Consider the following 24841-nt stretch of genomic DNA (forward strand, 5'->3'; position numbering starts at 1 on the left):
ATGACACAGGGTGTTCCAAGAGAGGCGGTATTGTAAACTGGGTGATGGCATTTGCTACCATGCCAAGGACCGAGGCAAGACAGACAGGTTGGGGGTGTTGGGGGTGTAGCCCTGAAGTGTGTGACATAGCACACTGCAAATTGGGTGAAATGTTGCATTCTCTCCTCCATGGGGAGAAGAAGGGGCCTTATGTGTGGGCAATGGGGGTGTAGGAGTAATGAAGGCAGAGAGAAATGGGGCGGGGGAGGTGTTGGGAGAGGAAGCAGAGACAATGAGATAAAGAGGAGAGAGAGCAAATGAGGCCGTGAGTGGGAGGGGTGTGGGGTGTGGGTACGAGAGAGCAGAAGCAAACAAGCTGCAAGAAATTGTAAAGAAGTGAGAAAATAATTGCTACCTATTGTTATCGGTTAAGATATTCAGCTGCTTTAATTCATCGCAGGCATTTTCCAAGCCACTGGCAGAGATTCAACAAACCAAAATCTTTAATTGGCCCTCTGTACTCTGCTGACCTTTCCGAAGAAGAATGGCTCAGAAGGGCCCTCCAGAGTCAATCGGAATAACAGGGCCACTGTCGCCCTTCACGGAAACCTCCAGACAGCATCACCTCCTGTTCTGCTTCCTTAGACCTGCTGGGACAGCTGCCTTTTCCTCTTTCCTCCCCTTCTCTCCCCCCCCCCCAACCCCTTCAGAGCCTATGTAATTACCACCGCTAATGCTCCTAACAATTAAAAAGAAAAGCCAACCTAGTTACCCCCTTGGAAACAAGAATATTCATGATACTTAGATCCCAACCTTTCTTGGAAAGCTCAGCGTGACAAACGCAGGACTCCCAGCCATCTCCCGCTTGGACAGTGGCTGCATTTGCATGTCTTTAGCTTCATCAGTGCCATCGCATTAAATGTTCCCAGATGATTCACTGAGTTATCCCTGCCTCTTCTGCTATGCAAGGATGGAGATATGGCCCGATACGACTAGCATTAGTGAAGCATTAAGAGAAAGCAGAATTACTTGCACGGGAAGGCGAACTTTCACTCTAAAAAGCACTCTGACAGCAAAACAACAACAACAACAACATTTGCATGGCAGCTCCCCAAGGAAGCTCATGTTGACCTGATGCGGAAAACTGACACAGCAGGGATTGCAGAGAGCCCATTTTAGTTGTGCAATAAACTGGCACTGGGAAAGTGTACCCCTCACTCAGTTAAAGATACCGTAGCTGATCATTCATATGAAGTTGAAGCTGCAGTCCACTACCACCAGGGTGAGGAATATGTGACCTTTCATACGTTGTTGGATTTAAACTCAATTCCCTTCGACCACCGACTATGCTAGCTGGAGCCGATGAGAGCTTGGGTCCAACAAAACCAGATAGTTCCCTGCTATATACAGTTACCTGGGATTGAGCCCCAGGGACAACAGCGGAATGCAATTCTGAAAATGCACATACAGGGTTGGAATGTTCACTGGTTAAATCTATTTAAATCTGCTTCATTAGAAAATGATGTAATAAACCCCATTTGGAGCTTGTGTCTAGAAAGGAGTGGAGAGGAGATCATTTGCAGTGTGGAATGTTATGTGAAGTGGGAGAAGGGATTTAAGGGAACACTGAATGACAGCTAGAGGAGTGGAAATTTGGGGAGCTAACAATTGGGAGATGGTGACAGTGGAGTGGGGACTGGCTTGGAAGGGATGGGTCTTTGCAGGTCGCCATTTCTAATCACATTCATCCCAAGGTTCAGTTGATTGTGAATTTGTTTCTTTATATCCTCAGATAAAACACATTGACTGTGGTTAACCTTGGGTAATTGCCAGTGAAACCCAAGCTTTAAAAATGGCATCTCCATACCTACACAGCTGTTAGCACAGGAAGACGGACAGTAGTTCTGGAGAAGAAAAGCATCATTTCCTCTTAGATGATGCCTGCGTGTATCACAGCAGGCCCCACCTTAGAAAAGAAGGGAAGTGTGCTGTTGAAACAGGAGCAAAAGAAGGTGGTGTGTCTCTTCAAAGATGGCACCTGCTGTGTGCAGTTTTTATTAGTTAATTATATTTAAAACGGGCAATATTTTTAAAGGTGTTGCCTTTAATTGGGCACCTTTTATTCTGCGATTAATCTACCCTATTAAATTAACTAACAGCACACACAGTCTGTTTAAGTTGGAGGTAAGTCCTTACTATGCCCAGCGGGGACTGAGGGTTGCAGCCTCAACATTAACCCAGTGTACAGTGTGAGTATAATATGTGCACCACATTACATCTCATATATATTTTAGAGAGAGATTGTGTGGGCAACTGTTATTGATGAGGAAAGGCAGTGGGTTGGCAGGGAGAAAGGACTTCTGCTCAGATATCTCAGCAAGGATGTGCAAGCTAATGTCCCATAAAATGACAGGCCTCTCTCTCTCTCTCTCTCTCTCTCTCTCTCTCTCTCTCACACACACACACACACACACACACACACCAGATGTTCAATTATAACATGCAGTTTTTGTGACCGAATGAATAGCCATGGATAGAAACTCATGAGCAGCTTTTAGGCATTTGTACATTTTCTTTAGCAGTCTTTAGAAGCAATCAGAAGCAGATAAGAAGAGCCTGCTAGCTCAGGCCAATGGCCCTACTAGTCCAAACATCCTATTCTCACATTGACCAACCAATTGCAGGGAAGGGGGACTGCCAAGCAGGACCTGAGCACAAAGGCATTGTCCGCCCTCCTCCATGTTTTCCAGCAACTGGTATGCAGAAGAAGTACCACCACATCCAGCAGCCACTGATAGCCTTAACATTCATCCATTTGTCCAATCCTCTCTTGATGTCATCTAAGTTGGTCCAAGCCATCCACCCAGAAAGTCTACTTCCTGTTCTTTTAATCATCTAAGCCAGTCTTTTCTAACCTGAGACACTCAGGATGTTACTGGAGTCTCCCACCATCCACAACCACTGGCCATACCGGACGGCACCGAGGATGGGAAAGTCTGGTCTGAGCATTTCACAATAGCCTGTATTTTGTTTTAGTTTTTAAGCCTAAAAGCTACACAAAGGCTGGCAGCCAACGAAGCGGGTCCTGTCCCATGAATGCTTATGCCACGATAAATTTGTCAGCCATTAAAGTGCCCCCAGACCCTTTGTTGATTTTGCCGCTACAGACTAGCATGACTACACCTCTGGAATTTGTCACGAAGTAGGTAACAAATGCAGTTTTAAGCAATAATAAAAGGGAGATTAAGGGTCTAACATCGCTTGTAGGCATTAGGAAAGATGACCCTTCCAAGCACCAGCGGTTTTGTAATGCATCCTGTTCCCTATATTCCGTAAAAGATGGGTAGGGCAATGAGTGTGGACAGGATCCATTATGAAATATGCTCCTATTCCTGCTTTCCCCCCACCCAGCCCAGCAATAAAACTGTTAAGAATCCAACCCCTGGAGGGAAAGATTATTTCAGAGCAGCAAGACGTGAAATGAAACAAAACGCGTTAAGCTTTGGGTGCAGATCCAGCCTAACAGAGTCAAAAACCCCAGTATTTCCTTTGTGTTTCTAGCATTGCACATGTGATCTTTCCAAAGATCCTCACCACCAAGAGGACCTTCAGCTGCCTGTGTAGCTCATAGGCTTCATCTGTTCTTGGTGTTCTCTTCTTTTTATGAGTGGTATTGAGTCCACCATGGTCCATGCGCACACCATACATTTGAAATGCTATTACACCACGTTAACAGTCATGGAGAATTCTGGGAAGTGTAGTTTGTTAAGGATAATGGGAACTGCACCTCTCTGAGGTCAGCACCCTTAACAAACTACAACTGTCAAGATTTTCCATGGCTTTCAAAGTGGCATAAAGTGCTTTAAATGTATATAGTGTGGGTGTGACCTCACAGCTGTGACAGCCTTCTAGGACATTCATACCTGGCTGGCTGTCCCTTGCAATACTCCCATATGGTAAACACATCCTATGTCTCCGTGCTCTTGGATTTCCCGTATGTGTTTGGGTTGGCTGCAAATTTTGGCTTCCGACATCCTATATCACCCCCCCCCACCCCTTTTTCCCCCATAGATCTCTCCCAAAGCTCATGCATTCTCAATAGCAAGTGCACCTGCTCCTTTTGTATTCTATTTTATTCCTCATCATAAAGACAATTGGGGCTATAATTTGAGCAATCGAACAACCTATAATCAAGAAGAAAACAACACCAACCATCACAAATCTCATCTTTAGAACAAGGAGGAATGGATGTGGTTTATTGTCTTCATGTCAGATTTAGCAGTAATCATATGCACGTTTACATGGGCAGTCAGATCCATTGAATCTAGCAGGGCTGAATGATCATGTACAGGATTGGGGTGTCAGGGATGTCTGTTTGCACAAGTTTGGGGTAGAGGGTGGAGTGTGGTATGCTTTAATAGTTTCTTTAATATTTTCATACAAGAAAGAAAGAAAGAAAGAAAGAAAGAAAGAAAGAAAGAAAGAAAGAAAGAAAGAAAGAAAGAAGCAACAATGGGAGCCACAAAATATGACCTATTAACAATATCTCAAAATATCAACTCCTATATATCACATCAGTGACATTCAGTGCCATAAGTGTTGATGTCAATCAGCGGCATTGCTAGACTAAGGACACAAACCCACAATGATACAAATAGGATCTGTCTCTGCTGTCACCCACAACTGCAACTGTATTGGAATTGCTTTGTTGCCAAATATTTTAATGGTGTGTTTGCCACTCTGGGCTCCTTTGAGGGGAAAAGCGGGATATCGATTTAATAGTAATAGAAACAAATCTGCTGGGGTCTTACTGGCACTGTGATTTGCAATGCCCAAGACCAACAGAAGGGGTGTTGTAATTTTTTTAAAAAGGGGAGGAAGGGGCTTCAAGGCCCATGGACAATTCCCTAGAAACACCCTTGATGCCAGTGATATTCCCCAGAAAACTCTCCTCTCTACTAAATTCTGGAAAAGCTGTCTCTCAAAACCTGCACTGCTGGTTTGCACAAAATATGCAGGCAGATCAAGATTCCCCACTGCACCTCAACTATTAGAATGTAAATTTCCAATCAATTTTGCCATTTGAAAACTGCAAGGTTTTTAAAGCTTTGCTTTGTCTGAAATGCTTAGTCCCAACAGTAACAGGGCCTGCAACCATGACTTTAATTGAAATCTTGATTTAAATCACTGACTAGAAAACCTTCCATTGAAGTCATAAATTTTCACCCGCTCTTCTTCTGTTACCATGGTTATCTTTTTAAAATAACAATAAAAATTCACCCACACTGGATGATAATACAATTTACATGTACTGATTTACAGCTAATCAGAGACTTTTACTGAATCAGATAAATGATTTCCGTATCTATGGCTCTATGCATTTAGTATTTTCATATTCCTATTCTCTCTTCATTGTGGTGTATTTATAAAAGTATAAAGAAACAGATGTTACTCAGGATGGAGACAAAATATGTAGGTCAGTAGTTTTGATGGCTCAGAAAGTTAAGTTTCCATGGTAAAAATAACTGGTAAATAATATATGTTCACAAGCAAGGATCCAAAACTACTAGGTAACTTTTAATTGGCAAGTCTAGTGGAATACTACTCTGCAGTCAATCATATCAAGTCCTAAGTGCAATACAGTGCAATACCTCAAGTTGAGTACTTAATTTTTTCTGTAGGTCTGTTCTTAACCTGAAACTGTTCTTAACCTGAAGCACCACTTTAGCTAATGGGGCCTCCTGCTGCTGCCGCACCGCCGGAGCATGATTTCTGCTCTCATCCTGAAGCAAAGTTCTTAACCTGAGGTAATATTTCTGGGTTAGCAGAGTCTGTAACCTGAAGCGTATGTAACCCGAGGTACCACAGTATACGATAAATTTTGCCAGATGTTCCCTTCCCCCTTCCCATTCGGGTATATAGGAAAATAAACCTATAGTTGCAAGTTTTGATAGGGTTTCCAAAATTGGCAAATGCATCATATCCATGTATTAATAGTAGATAGCAATGCTGATTCTTAAAGTATGTGTTAGGACTCAATACAAAGAATTTGTTTTAAGAACTCGGCTCGAGCCACATCTCTATCCATATTTACTGGACAGAGTCAGAATGTTGGGCCAACTCTTGTCCCAAGCTTTTCTTTATGTGACTGACAGAATGGGAAGATAATGACATTGGTTTTTGTTTTCCCAAGCAGTCTTTGAAATAAAATATATAGAATCTGAGACTGAAAACAGAAGAGTTCTCAGACAATGGAAAGTGGCATTGTAGCGCCACTGTTGCCTGTGCTGTGCACCGTCATCCCACTACTAACTCTAGCCTGCTCAAACAGCTTTTGTAGCAAGGGCAAAGGAAGACCTAGACCCAGAGCAGGATTGGCATCCTTACACAGGGCTAGGTCAGAGTCTGTCTACCAAAGGACCCCAAACAGTGATCCCCAGAGACCACAATGCCTAAACCTAAGATCCACAAGTAACTAGTGCAGACACTCCATGCTCCAGAGGTCAATAATTCAATGACAGAATATCTGGTTTGCATGCAGATGCTCCAGGTTCATCCCTGGAATCTCCAGGTAGAACTGGGGTGGACCCTACCTGAAACCCTGGAGAGCTTTGCCATCCAGTGTGGACAAGACTGAGCTCAATGGACCAATGGTCTGGCTAAGTATAAGGCAGCTTCCTAGGTTCCTATCACTGGATTTGCAGCTTAGTCAGCAAGGAGAGGATTCCAGACTCTAGGCCAGGAGACTGGCCCTTTAAATTCATCACTCTCCAGGAAAAAGGCAGAGTCAGAAAGGATGTTGTCGGGCTGAGAGGCAGACAAGGCTTTGTTTGGACCGTTTGTGGAGCTCTCCAAGGTCCTGTAACTCCAGTTGCACTGCCCTCGGGAGGCCAGATAAGCTCCAGGATCATACAGACATAGATGGCAGAGTTCAAGATGTCTGAGAAATTGTGACCAAGGAGTCCAGACTCCAGTACACCACACACAGAATTCAGAAAGTGTCCTGCAGGGCTGAGGAAGTCTCATGAAACGGAACAAAGCCATGATTTGAAAAAAAGAGAGAGATCCAGAGATACAGTTTTCGAAATGATACTAGAATTTATTATCTCTACTGGAATAAGGTACAGTGGACACTTGGGTTGCGAACGTGATCTGTGCGGGATGCACGTTCACAACCTGCGCCTCTGCGTCTGCGCACGCGCGGGTTGTGATTCAGAACTTCTGCGCATGTGCAAAGCGTGAATTAGCGCTTCTGCGCATGCGTGACCACTGAAACCCAGAAGTAACCTGTTCCAGTGCTTCTGGGTTTCGGCAGTCCGTAACCTGAAAAAACACAACCTGAAGCGGCTGTAACCTGAGGAATAACTGTATATAGAAAGAGGGGGATAAGGTCTTCTAGATAAAAAGGGGTGGGAAATCTATTCCACATTATATAAACATTGAAAACGGAGAGCAGCAACTCAGGGGAGTGAGTGCGTTGTGTGTGTGCCTATGACTAACCACCAAAGTGAAGGAAGAAAGAAGTGGGTAAGAGGAGCACAGTTATAAACAGAAGCAGCAGAGTGAATGGTGACTCAGGGCTCATTTACTAGCAACGGGGAGGCAAAATGTGCTTTTGAGGTATGAAAGAGCAGCAGCTCAGGCCAAGCCGCAACTCCCCATTCAAGAAAAAGTCCCTTTGGCAGAGAACAGTTGCTGAACATTATAGGCAAGGCAGTGCCCCCTGCATTGGCTCAGGTAAAAGGTGAGTGCACATCTTCACAGGCCGAATTAAGGCCTTGCATACCTACGGCAGGGATTCCAACTCCTGCCTGATGTTTGCCTAACCTTGGCGTGGGAGGAAATGGTGAAGAGCGGGGAGAAAGAGCACAGAGAGATGTGAACTTCCACCTTGCCGGCAACAAAGAACAGAACATGAAACGGGCCAAAGACAGTTGAGACAGTTCTGTTGCTGAGCAGCCTGGCCTGCCAAGCTGCCTGGATGGGAGGCTTCCCAGCAAACATCACTTTCAAGGAAAGATTAGGAAACTCCCTCAGATACATTGGATCTGAAGCTCCGTTTACAGATTGAGCAACCAGGGGTCTTCAGTCCCATCCCCCTGATATTTCACCCACCTCACTTGCTATAGGGATGAAGCAGGGTTCTAGATGTGGGGAGAGATTCTGCAGGACTGAAGGGAACCAAGTGGAGGAAAAGCCACCACTCTTGAGACTTCAATATGGCACCCATCACCAGATTACACCCTGGCAACCCAAATGCATTCCACAGTAATTGGCAGCTAGGTGAGGCAGAGGGCTAGTGTCAAACTTAGCACCGGGCAACAGGCTGAGCAACCTACCTCTTCTCTTTCCCCCTTCCTCCTGCTGAAAAGCACAAACACTTCTTGGCTTACTCAGATGTTACACCAAACGCAGCTATGAGCTATCTCCATGCATGTACAAGTGCTGGCATGAAAGAGTGCACACCTGTTGATTTGTACAGTTCAATGGCTGCATACACAGCCAGTGGCCTTGTTGAAGGTGACATGACAAGACCTCTAAGAGGGGTAGCTGGATGCAAAATGAGGGCTTGGGCTCCTGCACTTTTAACGGTTGCTTTAAAGAGGGGATTTCAGCACAATGAGCCACATCTGTTGAAATTCCTTCTTCTGCACTACCTTTAAAGGTGCAAGAGCTCTGACCTCTTTTGTATCTGGCAAACGTAAGACCTCAGGATGGGACACCTTAGGCTCTCCTCCATTCTCTGCCAGTTGCTGCTACTTGTGATCTTCAGATGAAGGTGGTATACTAAATAAATTAATAAATAAATAGTACAGGACTCCTGGGCTGGCTTTTAGAAAACGGTCATGAGTTTGCAGTCACATGCCAAAAAGCCAATCCCGGTGGAATGAAGCTTTGGGCATTGATGCTACCACACCACAGGCTGAGTAGACGTGTTAAAAAGTGTGGTTCCTGTGGACTGAAGCAGATGTGTGAAGAGAACTGCTCATTGACCAAAGATATTTAAGCCCTAGTATACCTGAAGGAGCATCTCCACCCCTATCATTCTGCCCAGACGCTGAGGTCCAGCTCCGAGGGCTATATGGCAATTCCCTCACTGCGAGAAGTGAGGTTACAGGGAACCAGGCAGAGGGCCTTCTTGGTAGTGGCGCCCACCCTGTTGAATGCCCTACCATCAGATGTCAAGGAAATAAACAACTATCTCACTTTTAGAAGACATCTAAAAGGAAGTTTTTTGTTTGATCTTTTATCATATTTTTAATATTCTGTTGGGAGCTGCCCAGAGCGGCTCAGGAAAACCAGTCAGATGGGCGGGGTATAAATAAATAAATAAATACATACATACATAAATAAATAAATAAATTGTTGTTGTTGTTGTTATTCAACTGGATGACTATGCACGCAAGAAGAGACCTGCTGCTCTGAGGCAAGCCTAGCATGAACAAGACCTATAAGGACTGTGTCATGTTCTGCTTCAATCTGTCAAATTATTGTTATTATACATTCACATGCATTGTGATTTACAGAGGAACAAGAAGGCAGTCTCTGCCCTCAAGGAGCTTACATTTTAATATTCAACACAAGGGAAGCAGTAGAGGCAGGGGAGGAAAATGTGGTTGTCTATACGCAGACTTAGTCATTCAGCTCAAGTCACAGATCGCTTTCACAACTTGACAGGGGAAGTTATGAAGAATAAAAACAGCAATCCCTCGCACCATGGGGTTTCCTATAACACCATAATAAAAACAGCCACCCTCCACCAGCATTGCGTGTATGATACTGTTCCAAGATCAGCGTTTCCAGGTACTTACCACCCGCTGGGAGAACGCACCTCAGGAAGCAGGATAAAGGTTCTGTTATCAGAAGGGTCCTCTTGTGAAGAGAGTTAAGAATCGAGAGGATCTGTGCAGAGCCCTACTGTTAAACCCAGATGCAGCCTCCAACTATCAAGAATGCCTTTATTTGTCAATTATAAAGTCCCGCAGGCCTCCTCTGAGCATTAGTCACAGTGATTTGCCCAGGAAGAAAAAAAAATATTGCAAGCAATTACTACAACTGAACATATTAAACGGGCAATTCTTCAGGACACTGGTGAATTTTTCATTGACGTCCAGCTACTTAAGAGTGTGGGCTGGGACTTTCAGACAATGGCAGATTGCAAGTTGCAGCAAAGCTGTCTTCAGTAGCTTAGAGAACAATTTGCACTGTGAATAAGCAATAGAGGGATGTCCTCTTATGTGGAGGAAATGTTCCTTTACGTATAGAGTCATTTCAAAAAGGAAACTGTGGTCAGGTATTCTCCTGGGTCTAAATCATGCATAGCTTGGATGGGTGCCCACACCTTGTTAAGAGCACCTGAGCCAGGTCTGAGCTTAGTGGGCCTCAGGAACTCAGCTATCAAGGCTAATTTGGAGTGGGGGGGAGGTAGGGAAGGGGCTCTGCTTTGTAGTGGTTTCAATTTCTCAATTTGTCAGCGTGGGCTAAATAGACCAATGGTTTTACTCAATATAAGGCAGCTTCACATGCTCATATGACTGCTTCACTATGCATCCAAATGCCCAATTCTTTCAAAGCGTGAGAGATCTTACCATGTTACCACCCCTAATAAAAACCTTTTAAGGTTTAAAATGCACAAATCCTGAAAAATCAGTTGTTGGGTTCACCATGCGCTAGCATTCTGCACAGACATCTTTATCTATAGCCCATGGATTACATCGTCCCAAGAACTCCATGTTCCCTCTGGGAGAGGTATACTTTTAGAGGAACTAGCAAACACCCAAAATTCATAGGAAGCAAACTGGGCACTCTCTTATGCCAGGCCAGACTATTTGTCTATCTAGCCCAGAATTATTTACTCATATTGGCATTGGCTCCCTGGGATCTCAAGCAGACACACCTCCAACCCAACTACTTAGAGACAGCCAGGGATTGAACTTGGACCTTCAGCATGCAAAACCCAGGTTGTGCCACTGAGCCAGGACTCACATAAAGTGGCAGTTCCTGACTTTCCTCCATACCGAAATGGCCAGCGGACAGTATCACCTCCCAACATGCCAGTGAAATACTCCATTATGGAAAAAGCACTGCTATGGCAGAAATTCTCCAAGCATGTCCCAGTAAATCCCAACCCCATATTAACCTGAGAGCTAAAGCACGTCCTGATGATTAGATCTGACTACAGCAACTTGCACCCTCTGGGCCTAGCAGCTGCAAGATGTCCAGTGCTTCTCTTTGTTATCACTTCCCCTGCTAAGCTGCGCATTGGGAGAAGAAACATGAGCGAGACCTGCACGCACAGATGCTCAACCCAACTTAGGTTCATGCTGGAGTGATGGGAACTGAAGGAAGAGCACTCTCCAGCATCAGATGATCCCAAGCACGTGTTCAAGCTTACGATTAAAAAGGGGGGTGGAATAGCACCTGCAGATGCCTTGATGGGACAAGCACTTCCTGCAATGTCAAGGCCCTTTAAGCAAGTGCTGCGTGAAGGGTACTTTCTGCAGCCGGCTGCACCCCTCAGAATGCAAGCAGCTCAGCTCTGAGCTTGCATGCCGTCGCTTTGCCTGTCAGACATAAACAATGCTGCTCCTCTTACAAAGAAAGAAGGGGAAAGGTGTGTGTGTGTGCACTGCGGGGGTGAGGAGTGGAGAAATGGAGAGAAGGCAAGAAAGAGGCATGTTTTGGGGGGGGGAGGAAGAAGAAAAGCTCTGGATCGCAGGCAGCTAGCGCTGCATCGGGTTCCCTCCCACACCCCGAATTCCAAGCAGCAAGCTCCACGCTGGGTGGCTGCGGGAGGCTGGGAAGCAGTTCCTCAACTAGGCAATTGTTATAGAGCAAAGCACAGGTTGAGCAAGACCTCCCTCCAGTGCACCTCTGCACGGAGGAGGAGAAGGGAGAATGGGACCGGATGAGAAGGTTCTCTTACCTCAAGATGCTGTGCTTTGAAAGCCAAATTGCAAAGAAGCCGGGTCAGGTAAATCCGTGTTCCCTCTGAGCTTTGGAAGAAAAGGATATTTAATCACATTTAGGAACGGTCCGTGACTCGTCGATCTGGCGCTTTGATGGATCGGAGCTTCAACGGATTCATTGCTAAGCTCTTCGTCTTCTGCAAGGAGAGGAGGAAAGCGGGGGGGGGGGGAGGTGGAGAGAGAGAGAAAAAAAAAAAGCCTGAGAGTTGGAGGGAATATTCACTTCTTTCTTAGGTTTCCAATGGCAACAGGATATGCCACAAATGAATAGTGAGTGCGTTTGAGTGCATGTATGTGAGAGAACGAGAGAGAGCAGCGCACAGCTGCTTAGTCCACGGGCAGTGCAGGATGCAACCTAGCGGGGCATGTCAGCGATCATGGAAAGAGAAAAGTGAATGTACACAGGAAAGGAGGCAGACGGACCGAGGGAAGCAGCAAGCCAAGCCCAGAGTGAAGCAGAGTCCTATCCCACAACTCAACACCTGACCAAGGGCCCAATGCTCAAGGCTTGCACATTTTTGTGGGGTTTGCCCTGGAACAGTTACTCTCCGCCCCCCACATTAAGCATTCCCACCCTTCAAGGCACTCTTGCTCAGCTTTGGTGAATTTTCCCCCAGCCACTTCTCAGGCTGCGGAAGCAAGCACTTAAAATCCGCAGGTTTAGCTTCACATCAGATACCAAGCCCATGGGCAAAGCAAACCTCAAGGAGCATATACACCCAAGGAGTGTGGGTGGTCACCGGTGTAACTGATGCCTCTTGCAGTACTGCAGGGTCAATCCCATGCTACGTTGTGCTTGTTGAACATGGGGAATGTACTTTGAACCTGCCACAGGAGGCCGGTGGTTCTTGATGACAAGACAGAAGTCCTCCTAGGACTCTTTCTAACGTCACCTTTAGCAACGCGGAACCGCAGCTCCTTCACATGCCACTTGGTAATATCAGAAGTCCACAGTCAAGCGCTATACCCTCCATCCCACTGCTCCTTCCCATGCCACCCCCATCCCTCCCAGGAACTGGGTGGGTGGGGGGTGGGGGTGTATGTGTGTTAAGGTGATGCAGCTTGGATGCTTCTCACATGACCCACACAGGTGCCCCATGCTACTGAGTGGCAAAGGGAAGGGAAGTTCTGCAGTGGCTCTCATATCCTAAAAGGGGTGAGAGAAACAGCCCCGAAAAGTAAGCTTCAAACTTCATTGTGGTGAATGTGCAGCTGTCTCTTGATATGCCAAACATTACATGCACAAAAATTATTTGTATTCTGGCAGTGGAAAGCAGATCAAGGCGTGAGTGCAGGGCCCTCTCGTGCAACACACATGTATGTGGTACAGTGGGCAACACACAGTATTAGAAACTCAGATATATAATCTAATCACCAAACAGCACCTTAAACCTAGGTTACTGTGGCCACAACGGAATGCCTAGGTGCCATTTTTTCCCAGTGAGGTTTTTTGTTGTTATTATTATTGATTTCATTTCTATACCAGTTTATATTTTTTTTAAAACCTCCAAGAAGTTAACACCATATTAAAACACCAAATAAAACCATCCAGAATGGAATAAATTCAGGCTTCAAGGAAAGTATTTCAGATCCTTTTCTAAGCGACATTTTGCTTTCCCCATATTTATTTACCTACTTGATTTATATAGCTGCCCCATTAAGAGAAGGACTCTAGGAAACCAAGGTGGTGTAGTGGTTAGAGTGTTGGACTAGGACCTGGGAAACCAGGGTTCAAATCCCCACTCTGTCATGAAGCTCGCTGGGTGGCCTTGGGCCAGTCACAGCCTCTTACCATAACTCACAGGGTTATTGTAGGAATTAACTGAGCCATGTACCTCTTGAAGAAAGTGTGATACAAATGCAATAAATAAGCTCTTCCGCTTACCTGCTTAAGAAATGGGAGAGGTCAGCCAGATGGAGACATCTGTTGCCAACCTAGCATCCAAGAGATCTCCACGTGGTCGCAATTGGACCCGTGCCATTTGCAAGAGGCGCCGGGGGAATTCCTAGCCCTGGCAACACGCACAGCATCCCCCACAGTAACACATCCACCACACAGACATGAAGTTCAAACAGCCACTTCCTTCCAGCAACACATCCTCTGATGTACTTTGTGAGCAGATGCCCATGCATGGAGGCTGACCAAAACTGCTGCCACCTGATGGGGCTCATTACAATGGCTGTAACATCTGAGAGTTGCTTTCAGTGTGGTTCAGTTTAATCATGTCTCCGAGCAGTTCTGTCTAACCACATGGAATGGGGCTTTCCAACATAGTTGCCGACATCAAGAAGTGCTGTCGCACAGAACCCCTTGCCAGCAGCCTCCTTGTGGATCCCCATTGCCTTGGAATTGACCCTCACTCATACAAAATGTGTGCCTTGCAGTGACCATGGAACTTTTTTAATGCATTCACCGCAGAGCATCTTGACCAGCTGGAGTTTGGATGGATATTACGGTTTCACTTATGTGCCTAAGCCGTGGGACAGCCTCTGAGACGGTGAGGCCTTTTAAAGAGGTAGAAATGGAATGCTACAACGATTTGTTTTCGAGGTCACCCATGCTGCAGAATTGTACCTTCACTCACCTCCTCCATTCTGCCTGCTTCCCTTTGCAGGATACTTTCCCTGCCAGCCTCCCGTGACATTTCTAGTTAATATTACTATGCTGTAGAACAAGGGCGAGCACCTTGCAGCTCTAGGGACACATGCACAGCTCTCAGCCTAATTTCCTGCAGCCCTTGGCCTAATTTCAAAACTGATCTCTGCAATCAGTTCAGAACCTCTGATGGTAGGGATTTCTCCCTTCCTGGCAGCCAATGGGCAGGGAGGAAGAAGATGACAGGCAGAGATAATGGGGTGGCAGAGAGAAGATTTTTTTTAAGGCCCCACCCACTTTTGGCTCTGGCCCTATCACTTGCCAGCGTGCAGCCCTGCACCCACAACAGATTACCCTTAAGGGAAATCAGCTTTCAGTGGAAACATTGGCCACCCCTGAAGCATGGACCACTTCATACATGGATGTTCAGACGAAGCAGCAAGCAATGGCATGTATATGGCCACTTCCACACCATACATTATAAGCACATTTAATTCACATGGCTCCCACCCAGAAGAATTCTGGAAACTGTGGTTTCCCCCTCACAAAGCTGCAAATCCCGGCATCTTAACAAACTACAATTCCCAGGAGTCTTTGGGGGAAGCAGTGTGCTTTAAATGGATGCTGTGGGTGTGACCACAGTCATCTCAGGTCCACTGCCCCAGGATCATCTCAATGTCCCCTTAGTCTCTCTTGCATAGTTTTCAGTGGGCAAAAGTTTGCAGTTCACTCTGGCTGTGGACACACCATAGCTTTAAAGAACATCACCAGCACCCCATGTGCTTTAGAGGTATGCTGTGTGGATAGCCATGTTCAGCTGCTGAACAGACACATGTGAATGATACCTGTGTGTGTCTGTGTAAATGTACAGAGTGGTTGGCAAAATACATCCCCGTAACATAATAAAACAATATACACTAGAACACATTGTACATTTTATATTAAGGGGCCATCCCTAGACATATATACTACTAACATCTTTTTATATACACAGTGCAAAAACTAAATGTTCCTCTCTCTCTCTCTCTCTCTCTCTCTCTCTCTCACACACACACACACACACACACACACACACACACAGTGATATTTCCCTTGTTATCTTCTCACATCACCATCACAAAGTTCTTATGAATCTATCCTAAGAAACATGCAGTGCTTTTTTATTTCAAAAAATGTTTAGGTAGGGGTGCTCTCATTTTCCTTCTCATATTGAAATACTGCCCCTCAATGAGGCCAAACTTAGATTCACAAAATGTTTAGGGGTATACCTACCCCTGCATCCCCCCAGAAAAAAACCCACTGGAAATATGTATCACAATCCTGACATTAACCTTGCCATGTTTTCATGCAATGATAGATTTACATTGGTTACATTTCATGCTAAAATACTACCCCACAGACGGAAACACTTTTATAGGCATGTTTGTACAAACCGATGTGCATATCACACAAGCAGACCACCTACAGAAGCAGTCATTATCATGTGACTGTCAAGTAAGGTGCAGTGGTGAGACTGGAGAGCTCAGACAAGGGAAACACAGACACAAATCCCAGCTCAGCCCCATGCAGTGGACATCACTATTACAGGCAAGTCAGTAGCTCTCCAGCCAACCTACCCTGCAGGCCTGTGAGTTTTAAATGCATGTGAGTTTAAAAATATTGATCTGAACTCCTCAAGAGGATGAGAGTGATGCAAATGTAATAAATAAAATAAGCCAAAGGTGTGTGCAAAAATACACAAAAACCCAGAAACTAAGGGGATCTCAATCACACAGCCAGTCCCTGCAGAAAGCAGGGCTGAGCTCACCACTCATCACCAGGGAGGCAGTGGGTTCAGCTCTGCTGGAATGGCAGCATGAGTTTCCCATGGCAAAGCCTCCTGCACTGTGGTTCCAAGCCTCAACAACAAGCTGGTTGTTGGGTGCTTGGGAAGTGGCACACAGAGGACTTTGCCCTATCCATCATCTGTTGACACAATGACATTGAGCGCTTGATAATGGGTTGTCCCGCACCCCTATCAATGTTGACCCACAGGGGTTGAGACCCATCAGGCAAAATAGGTTCCCCACATCTTAAATATGACCATCACTGTGACAAGATTCAGTACAACACAGGTGCAAGCCAGTCAGCCACAGCCAACTGGGCCCTTATGTCTAGATACATACCAGAAAATATAGGGAAAAACCACAGACCAAAAAAAATGCACAAACACCCACAGAGGCTATTTTGTCCCATGTTGAATTATGGCTGCCTTCAAATTGTTTGGAAAGGGCTGTACTTTTCCATAGTTTATATACCCAGAGATAAAATTCTGACAACTCTTTGCATTTTCCACTTGATATGGTGCTGAACAGAATAGACAACAGGCCAGTTCTTCCCCCTGCCCATCATTTCCTACATGGCCAGAGAAGAAGCATCATCCACAGGCACAAATCCTGCCCACTCTCCTCTTGTCCTCCTTCCCTTTGGCAATGGGTATGCATAATCTGCATGCAAAGAAGAGCTGGAGGTCTCAGCAGCCCAGAGTGCTGTGAAATTGGCTGAGAGCAGCATCGGGGGAACAACATGACTGCAAATCCTAAACACGGCATAAACTCCAATGGCAGGCAGGTAGTTGGAAGGGAGTAGAAGAGCCAGGTGTTCCCAGGTCAAAGGAGGGATGGGAAGGGAGGGGGGCTGGTGGCAGAGGGCGACTGAGGGACACAGGCAAAATGAGATGGGTGCCAGAGGTAACATTAGGTACGGCTTCCTTCACAGCATATTATGGACAGCGGATCCCAGGTCACTGCAGTGGGTAAGTAGGTCATATTTGCATGTGCGTGTGTGTAAAACAGAGCAACTGAAAATGCACACACACAAACGACATCCATTTACATTTCTTGAGGGGTTTGCATGAGGGCAAAGGCGCATGCTGTCTACTAAGCCTTCTTCAGTTCCTAAGATTAAACCACTGAAACACCCTCTGCGTGGGCTACCTTTAAAAACAGTTCAGAAATTTCAACAGATCAAAACACTCTTTTGTCTGGTGCCTATTGAATGGAGTACATAATACAGTCTTCCATCAGCTTCAGCTGGTGGCCCAGCTGCACCCCTATCTGCACAGGGATAGTCCAACTTCTGTTGTGTGTGCTCTGGTAACCTCTAGGTTAGATCACTGCAACATGTTATATGTTAGGGCTGCCTCTGAAGATGGTTCGGAAACCAACTGGTGCAGATTTTGGTGGCCAAAACCATTTGAGCATAATGCACTGGTGCTAGTCCAATTACACTGACTGACAATGAGCTTCTGGGTCCAATCCAAAGTGTTCATTTTGACTTTTAAAACCTTAAATGGCTCAGGACTGCAATACCTCAAGGACCGCCTCTCCACAAATAAACTGTACTGGACTCTGAATGCATCATCTTAGGGCCTTCGTCGTGTGCCTCCTCTATGAGATGTCTGGAGGGTGGCAACACGAAAATGGGTCTTTTCTGCAGTGGCTCCCCACTTGTGAAATGCTCTCCCCAGGGAGGGTTGCCTGGTGCCTTCATCATACACCTTTAGGTGCCAGGCAAAAATGTTCTTCTTCAACCAGACCTTTCGCTGATTGGCATCCAATGCCCTTATTATTATTATGGGGGGGGGGTATTGGTTTGTTCTTGTTCTTGTTCTTATTTTTATTATGCATTTTGCGTTTTTTATATTGTAATTTATTTTGTGATCTATGGATGAAGGGTGGTATACAAATTTAATACATAAATTCAATATGAATCCCACAGGCTGCCTATTAGTTTCAAGTGTGGATTTAAAGAATTGGTTTGGACCTTTAAAACACTACGTCAGTGCTTCCCCAAGTGGTCAGTACTGCCCCCTGGGAAGGCAGTGGGATTAACTAAGAGAGGGTGCTAAGGGTCCTCAGCCCAGTATACCTGAAGGAGCATCTCCACCCCCATCATTCAGCCCAGACACTGAGGTCCAGCACCAAGGGCCTTCTGGCAGTTTTGTCACTGTGAGGTTACAAGGAACCAGGCAGAGGAACCAGGCCTTCTCAGTAGTGGCGTCCACCCTGTGGAACACGCTCCCATCAGATATCAAGGAAACAACTATCTGACTTTTATCTGAAGGCAGCCCTTTAGGGAAGTTAACCCAGATGGGCACGGTATAAATAAATTATTATTAATAATATTATTATTAATATTATTTAGTGGGTAGCAAGGGGGCACTTGAGGTGTAAATATCAGCTGGTGTCACTGGATCAAGTTCATTAATTTTGTTGAATTGATTAAACCCAATAGTTGAAATGGATTCTGAATAAATGTGCAATTACTGTTTTGAATTTTATTGTGTTATCTTCTTCCTTAGTGGGTCGTGCAAACCACTGTTCTGAATAATGCTCTTTATGGGGGTGGGGGGGCACTAGGGATGAGTTTATGGAACCAAGGGGGGGTGGTATGAAAAAAGTTTGGGAAACACTACACTAAATTGCCTAGGGTCCTGGTTACCTTTGGGATCATCTCCCCCCACCCCCACAGCCCCCCATCTAAAAATCAGGTTTGGAGGCCTCACCAGGTTCCATCGCTGGTCCTTTTGCCTCTAAACTATAAACTTTCCTCTACTGGCAGGCTTTTAATGTTCAAAGATTTAGAGGGCCTACTTTTGGTACAATTTTTTAGATTCTTGCCTTTTAGTTTATTTGTGGCAGTGTTTTCAGTGTGTACTTTGGTGCTTGGTACATATTTTTCTCATTTTGTACATCTTGTGCTGCGAAGCTGCTCTAAGCACCCTATGGCAGAAGAGGAGTTTGCGCTTCTTGCTTATTTACTTACTACAACAGTAATGTCAAACCATTCTTAAAACTCAAATACCCTGAGGCTGTGCATTAGAAACACAAGGATGTTTTGTACACAACAGGGTGCTATTTTTGTACTACTAACCTTATATACAGGCTTTCAGGGGTCTAACTGGCCACGCTGTGTCCAGTTGCAGGCCACTCTCCCTGGAAAGCACTAAGGAGAGAGGAAAGACTCACTCTTGTGTATTTCCTGAAGCACCCATCTTCCCACACCTGGGAAACCTTATTGGACTGCTGCTTCCTGATACATGCATAAAGATGTCTAAAGACCCACGTCTATCGCTCACACACCACCTGTTTGCTTTGCACTTTATATGCTGACTTTACCAGTGTCCCCACAGCAAACACAACTGCCCCATTGTGTGTCAAGAGGTATTTGTTTCTATGCATATATTTAAAAAAGGACTATTTGCCATCTAAAACATAAGGAACTCGGACTAGACCTACTGAAATTAATGGCCACGAGTAACTTAATGCTATTTAATTTCAATGTGTCTGCTCTGAGTAGAACTTAACTGGATAGTGCATGGGCCTTGATTTGCAGTGCCGTGTATGCACTTTCAAAATACAAGTTTCTAGCCATCATGGGCCTGGGCATGCATTTGGAAACTAGCAGGCAACAGGCACTATCACGGGCCATTGTGAAAGCTGTGAAAACACACACAAGGATCCCATTCTCACCTATGGGAAGGAAAATCATCTCATTACATACCCAGTAAGAGTGAAGAATTTTCCAGTTGCAATTTATTAACTGCTAGCACAGGCAGAGGCAAATTCGACCCTCCAGATGTTTGGGGACTACAACTCCCATCATCCCTAGCTAACAGGACCAGTGGTCAGGGATGATGGGAATTGTAGTCCCAAAACATCTGGAGGGCCGAGTTTGCCTATGCCTGTGCTGGAAGCTCCATTCTTCAAGGAAAGGAGCACATGAACCCTAGATGCCTACATTTCCCTCCCCTATAATCTCAGGCTTCAATCCTATGCACCCGAGATAGGAAACTTGTGGTCTTCCAGATGTTGTTGGACTACAACTCCCATCATCCCTCAACATAGGCCATGCTGTCTGGGGCTGATGGGAGTTGGAATCCAACAGCATCCAGGGGGTAGTATAAGTCACCTATCCCTGCTTATACATGCTTATCTGGGAGTAATGCCCATTGGACTCAGTATGACTTACTTTTGCATAGAAATGTATAAGACAGAACTGTCAGTCATGCTCTTGCCTCAGATAACCCTAACTGTTCCCCCTCCATCCCCACACCTTTGATTCTCTCACCATACAACTCTGTACCTCTAGGTTGTACCTGAATTCTCACATCAGAGTCAGGGTAATTAATGTAAACTGAACAGATTTATACAAAATAAAGACAACAAATGTTAGTATTTATCTCAACATCTGTACAGAATTTAATTTTAGCACAAAATTTGATATTATGCAGAAAGTGGGTTTGGATGGTGGGTGAAAACAAAAAACGAAAACAGGGCATCATGTCCTATAAAGGGAAAGGGAAAGGACACCTGGATGGTTAAGTCCAGTCAAAGGCGACTATGGGGTTGCGGTGCTCTTCTGGCTTTCAGGCCAAGGGAGCCGGCAGTTGTCCACAGACAGCTTTCCGGGTCATATGGCCAGCATGACTAAACTGCTTCTGGCACAACGGGACACTGTGAAGGAAGCCAGACCAGAGCACACAGAAACACCATTTATCTTCTCGCCACAGCGGTACCTATTTATCTACTTGCACTGGCATGCTTTTGAACTGCTAGGTTGGCAGGAGCTGGGACAGAGCAACGGGAGCTCACCCTGTTGTGGGGATTTGAGCCACCGACCTTCCGATTGGCAAGCCCAAGAGGCTCAATGGTTTAGACCACAGTGCCACCCGCGCCCCTATCATGTCCTATATACTAATTGTGAAGTCTACTCACCTTTCTCAGTGGGCAGTGCTGCAGCCAGGCATCAGACCATGTAAGTGATCCAGCGAATGGCAGGCCAGATTGCCCAGCTGCTGGCTATTGACCAATGCCAGCAGCCCTTGGACAGATACTAATTGTGAACTAATTATTTGAAGTATGGATTCTAACATAGCCAAACCAGCACCATCCATGCATAAGAGACAAGCATTGACAGGCTATGGGGACCCCAATATTTGCTAAAGTACTAAAAAAAAACTGGGGTGACGGAAGGACTCCAAAAACAGCCCAATGAGAACTAAGAATGCTCAGTGGACACAGAACACTGATGTCAAAGAGTAAGCCAGCACTAAATCACATCGTTCAAAGTTGGAGTTAACTCTTTACTAGCAAAAACACAACCTTCACAGACTTGGCTGAGTGTCAGGCCTCCTGAGCACAGTGGCTCATCCACAGTAGGTCTTGTCCCATTAATCAGTTGCTGAGACTGAAATTCCCCACCTCCCACAGCCATCTAAGTCTTCTACTTTCCAGGGCTCCCCCCCCCCCAAGCAATCAGAGACTGTACCTGCTTGCAGTCTGCCACTGCCCTGCCCATTTCAGCCTTCTTCTGATTCTGGGAGAAAGTGAGGGAGCTTGTCACAGCAGGAGGGGGAGACACTCATGACTTCACCAGCCTGACTCACCTCTGCCTCTTGGCCTCCCTCCTCCCACTCACCTGCTCCAGCTTCTGCCTCTGATTCTGTACTTCTCTCTGGCACTGACCCTCTCAACTCACTAAACCCTGTTACCTCTTCAGCTTCTGACACCTCCTCTTCCCAGTCTTATCGCTCTTCTCCCTTTGACCATGCACACCATGCCCCAAGACCTGAGCTTTCTTCCCTTGCTTGTTCCCCTAGCCGGTGCCACCGACCCTTCCTCTGTCTCCAACCAGTCCATGGCAGTTGACCACCATTGCAGGGGAACAGGAACAGAAGGGAGCACCCTGAAAAGGGACGCTGATGTCTGGAACCCTGAAAAGCAGCCCTCCACACTACAACATTTAGTTGCAGACCCAAACTGTCCAATCCTTCAAGCATAGCCACTCGCAGCAAAATGCACTTCCCACATTCCTTACTGGAATCATCCTCTTTCCTGCTCCCTACACATCACACACATGTTGCTTGGTTCATATGTTATCCACTGGATAACTGCAACATGGTATATTCACAAATCTCATCCCACAGTCATCTCAAGCACAACGCTTTCTAACGCAGCAAGTTCACACATACAGTGGCTTACCGTTATGGCTGCAGCCATCAAATGTAAGGGAATCAAGTGATGTTTGTGTCTGAAGCTGCCCCCCAAACACCCTCACGTTCCTACACTCCCACCAACCTGCACATCTACTTCTTCCCAAATCATCTTACACTTAAAAATACATCCATCACATTATAGCATGCCCATGTAAGCCTGTTCTATCAGTAAGTTTCATTCAAAAAGCAACATCACTCACCCACTCCTACACACACTGCCATATCCATTTCATAAACTTGAGAGAAAACAGCTAAAGAAATCATCAAAATTTCCAGCTGTGGCAACTTCAAAATTGACTCCCTTTCCCTTTAATTAAGCTCTCTCGACTCTCCCCAGTGCACCACATTAACTTCAAGAGGCATTTCATGGTGTAGTTTTAGATGAAAATTAGGTCTGCAAACGAATAGCCTCTTCTCAGTCTGAGACCTGGCTTCACCCACGTAGCTCCCCTTCCTCACATTCGCCAGTAACATCTTTTTTGCATTACACTTGTTAAATAATTCAGGCTGGAAGGGGGAAATGAAAAGGAGAGCAGCAGAGTCCTGGAAGAGTACCCAGCCATGGCACCAACCAGAACGCGGCTGACACATGCTGCCAACTTGGGCGGCTGTCACTGAACCTTGACATCGCTGACAGCTACTCCAGTTAGAGTGTTGTCAGGAGGGCACTTTAGAAGGGCTCTGTACTTACTGTTTTCCGGCAGTGCGGAATCAAAGACCTCGCTCGAGTAGAGACCACGCTGAACTTTTGAGTGCAATCTGGTGCTGGAAATAGACCTAGAAGTTGTCCCCAAGACCTCTACTCCACTCCAAGCCTGACCTCTCCATTTAGAAAACGCGGCCAGGGGCATCTGCATCTGTTGTGAGCGATACATGAGGACATCCCTTACGTTACAATTGCCTGTGTGCAATTTTGAACATAAAAAACATAAGCACAGCCTACTGGATCAGGCCAATGGCCCATCAAGTCCAGCATCCTGTTCTCATACTGGCCAATCAGATGCTTGAGGGAAACCAGCAAGATTAGAGCACCAGAGCACCTCCTCCAGTTGTTTCCAGCAACAGGTCTTCAAAAGTATCGCTGCCTCCAACTGGTTGTCATGGCTAGCCCTTTCCTCCACAAATGTTTCTAATCCCCTTTTAAAGCCATCTAGGTTATGGCCATCACTGCCTCCTGAAAGAGTATTTTAGAACACATTTTGATATGTGTCGGTTACACGTTGTGTATATTATACAGTGGTACCTCTGGTTACATATGCTTCAGGTTACAGACTCCACTAACCCAGAAATAGTACCTCGGGTTAAGAACTTTGCTTCAGGATGAGAACAGAAATCGTGTGGCAGCAGCAGGAGGCCCCATTAGCAAAAGTGGTGCTTCAGGTTAAGAACAGTTTCAGGTTAAGAACGGACCTCCGGAACGAATTAAGTACGTAATCAGAGGTACCACTGTATATGCCAGAGGTGGGGAACATCAAGACAGCCCACCAGACCTCTCTAACTGGGACAATGCCCAGACCACACCCCTTTCAGGCCCTGCTTCACACCCAGAATGTTCTTCCCTGGCTGGGATGCACCCTTGAATTCTGATAATACCTTTTGCTCGCCTGCATGGATGATATAGAACAGTGTGTCCACCGGGTCTCCAGCTGTTTTTGGACTACAACTCTCATCATCCCTAGCTAGGAGCACCAGTGGAGATCCAGGTTTGGGAAACACTAGTATAGAGGGAGGTGTGGGAACTAACCTACTATACCAGTTCTTGCATGTGGCCCTTGAGGAGTTGCTCGGAAGGGAATGAAGTCCATGAGCTGAAAAAAGTTTCCCCACTCTGCTAAATTCGCATCCAAATATGGCATTATACATGGGCAATGCTGGTGCTAAATCTGTAGGCTTTGGGCATCAGGAGTGGGGAGCTGATGCAATCCTGGTGTTTTGCATCAGACGGCAGCTGATGAACAACCTCCATGGGTTGTGTCTGCATTCACCTTTTAGGATGAGCAGGGACTCTGCGAGAAAAATGATACTCTAGTATACAAATTTTAGTTCAAGATTCTGAAAAGGTATAATGATATTGTTTTCAGACTTGTCTAGCTAAGCTGCAGAAAACTGAACCCAGAAAACACTCTTCCATCAAAGAGATATCATAAATCCCCCCCCCCAAAAAAAAAGATACATTAGCTGCCCTTCTCTCTCTTTTTCAGAATCCTCAGTCAGGTCACTAATTTGGCCAAAGCTAAAACCCAAGCAATTTACAGCCTT

The 24841-nt window shown here is 45.7% G+C and overlaps 1 protein-coding gene across 4 annotated transcripts in view; it reads right to left on the bottom strand.

The window, feature by feature from the left end:
- The window catches only part of ELFN2 (extracellular leucine rich repeat and fibronectin type III domain containing 2), a 136534-nt gene that overhangs the window by 77493 nt on the left and 34200 nt on the right, over positions 1–24841 (bottom strand). For 3 of the 4 annotated variants that reach the window (XM_083701121.1, XM_083701122.1, XM_083701123.1), the window contains one exon: positions 11906–12085. The gene's annotated coding sequence lies outside the window, so the exon portion shown is untranslated. Of the gene's footprint in view, positions 1–11905; positions 12086–19458; positions 19486–24841 lie in introns of those variants that run through there. The other variant, XM_083701124.1, reaches the window with a different exon arrangement.

The sequence above is a fragment of the Podarcis gaigeae genome (assembly GCF_964106915.1).
Source record: "Podarcis gaigeae genome assembly, chromosome: 10".
In the NCBI taxonomy this organism is placed as follows: domain Eukaryota; kingdom Metazoa; phylum Chordata; class Lepidosauria; order Squamata; family Lacertidae; genus Podarcis; species Podarcis gaigeae.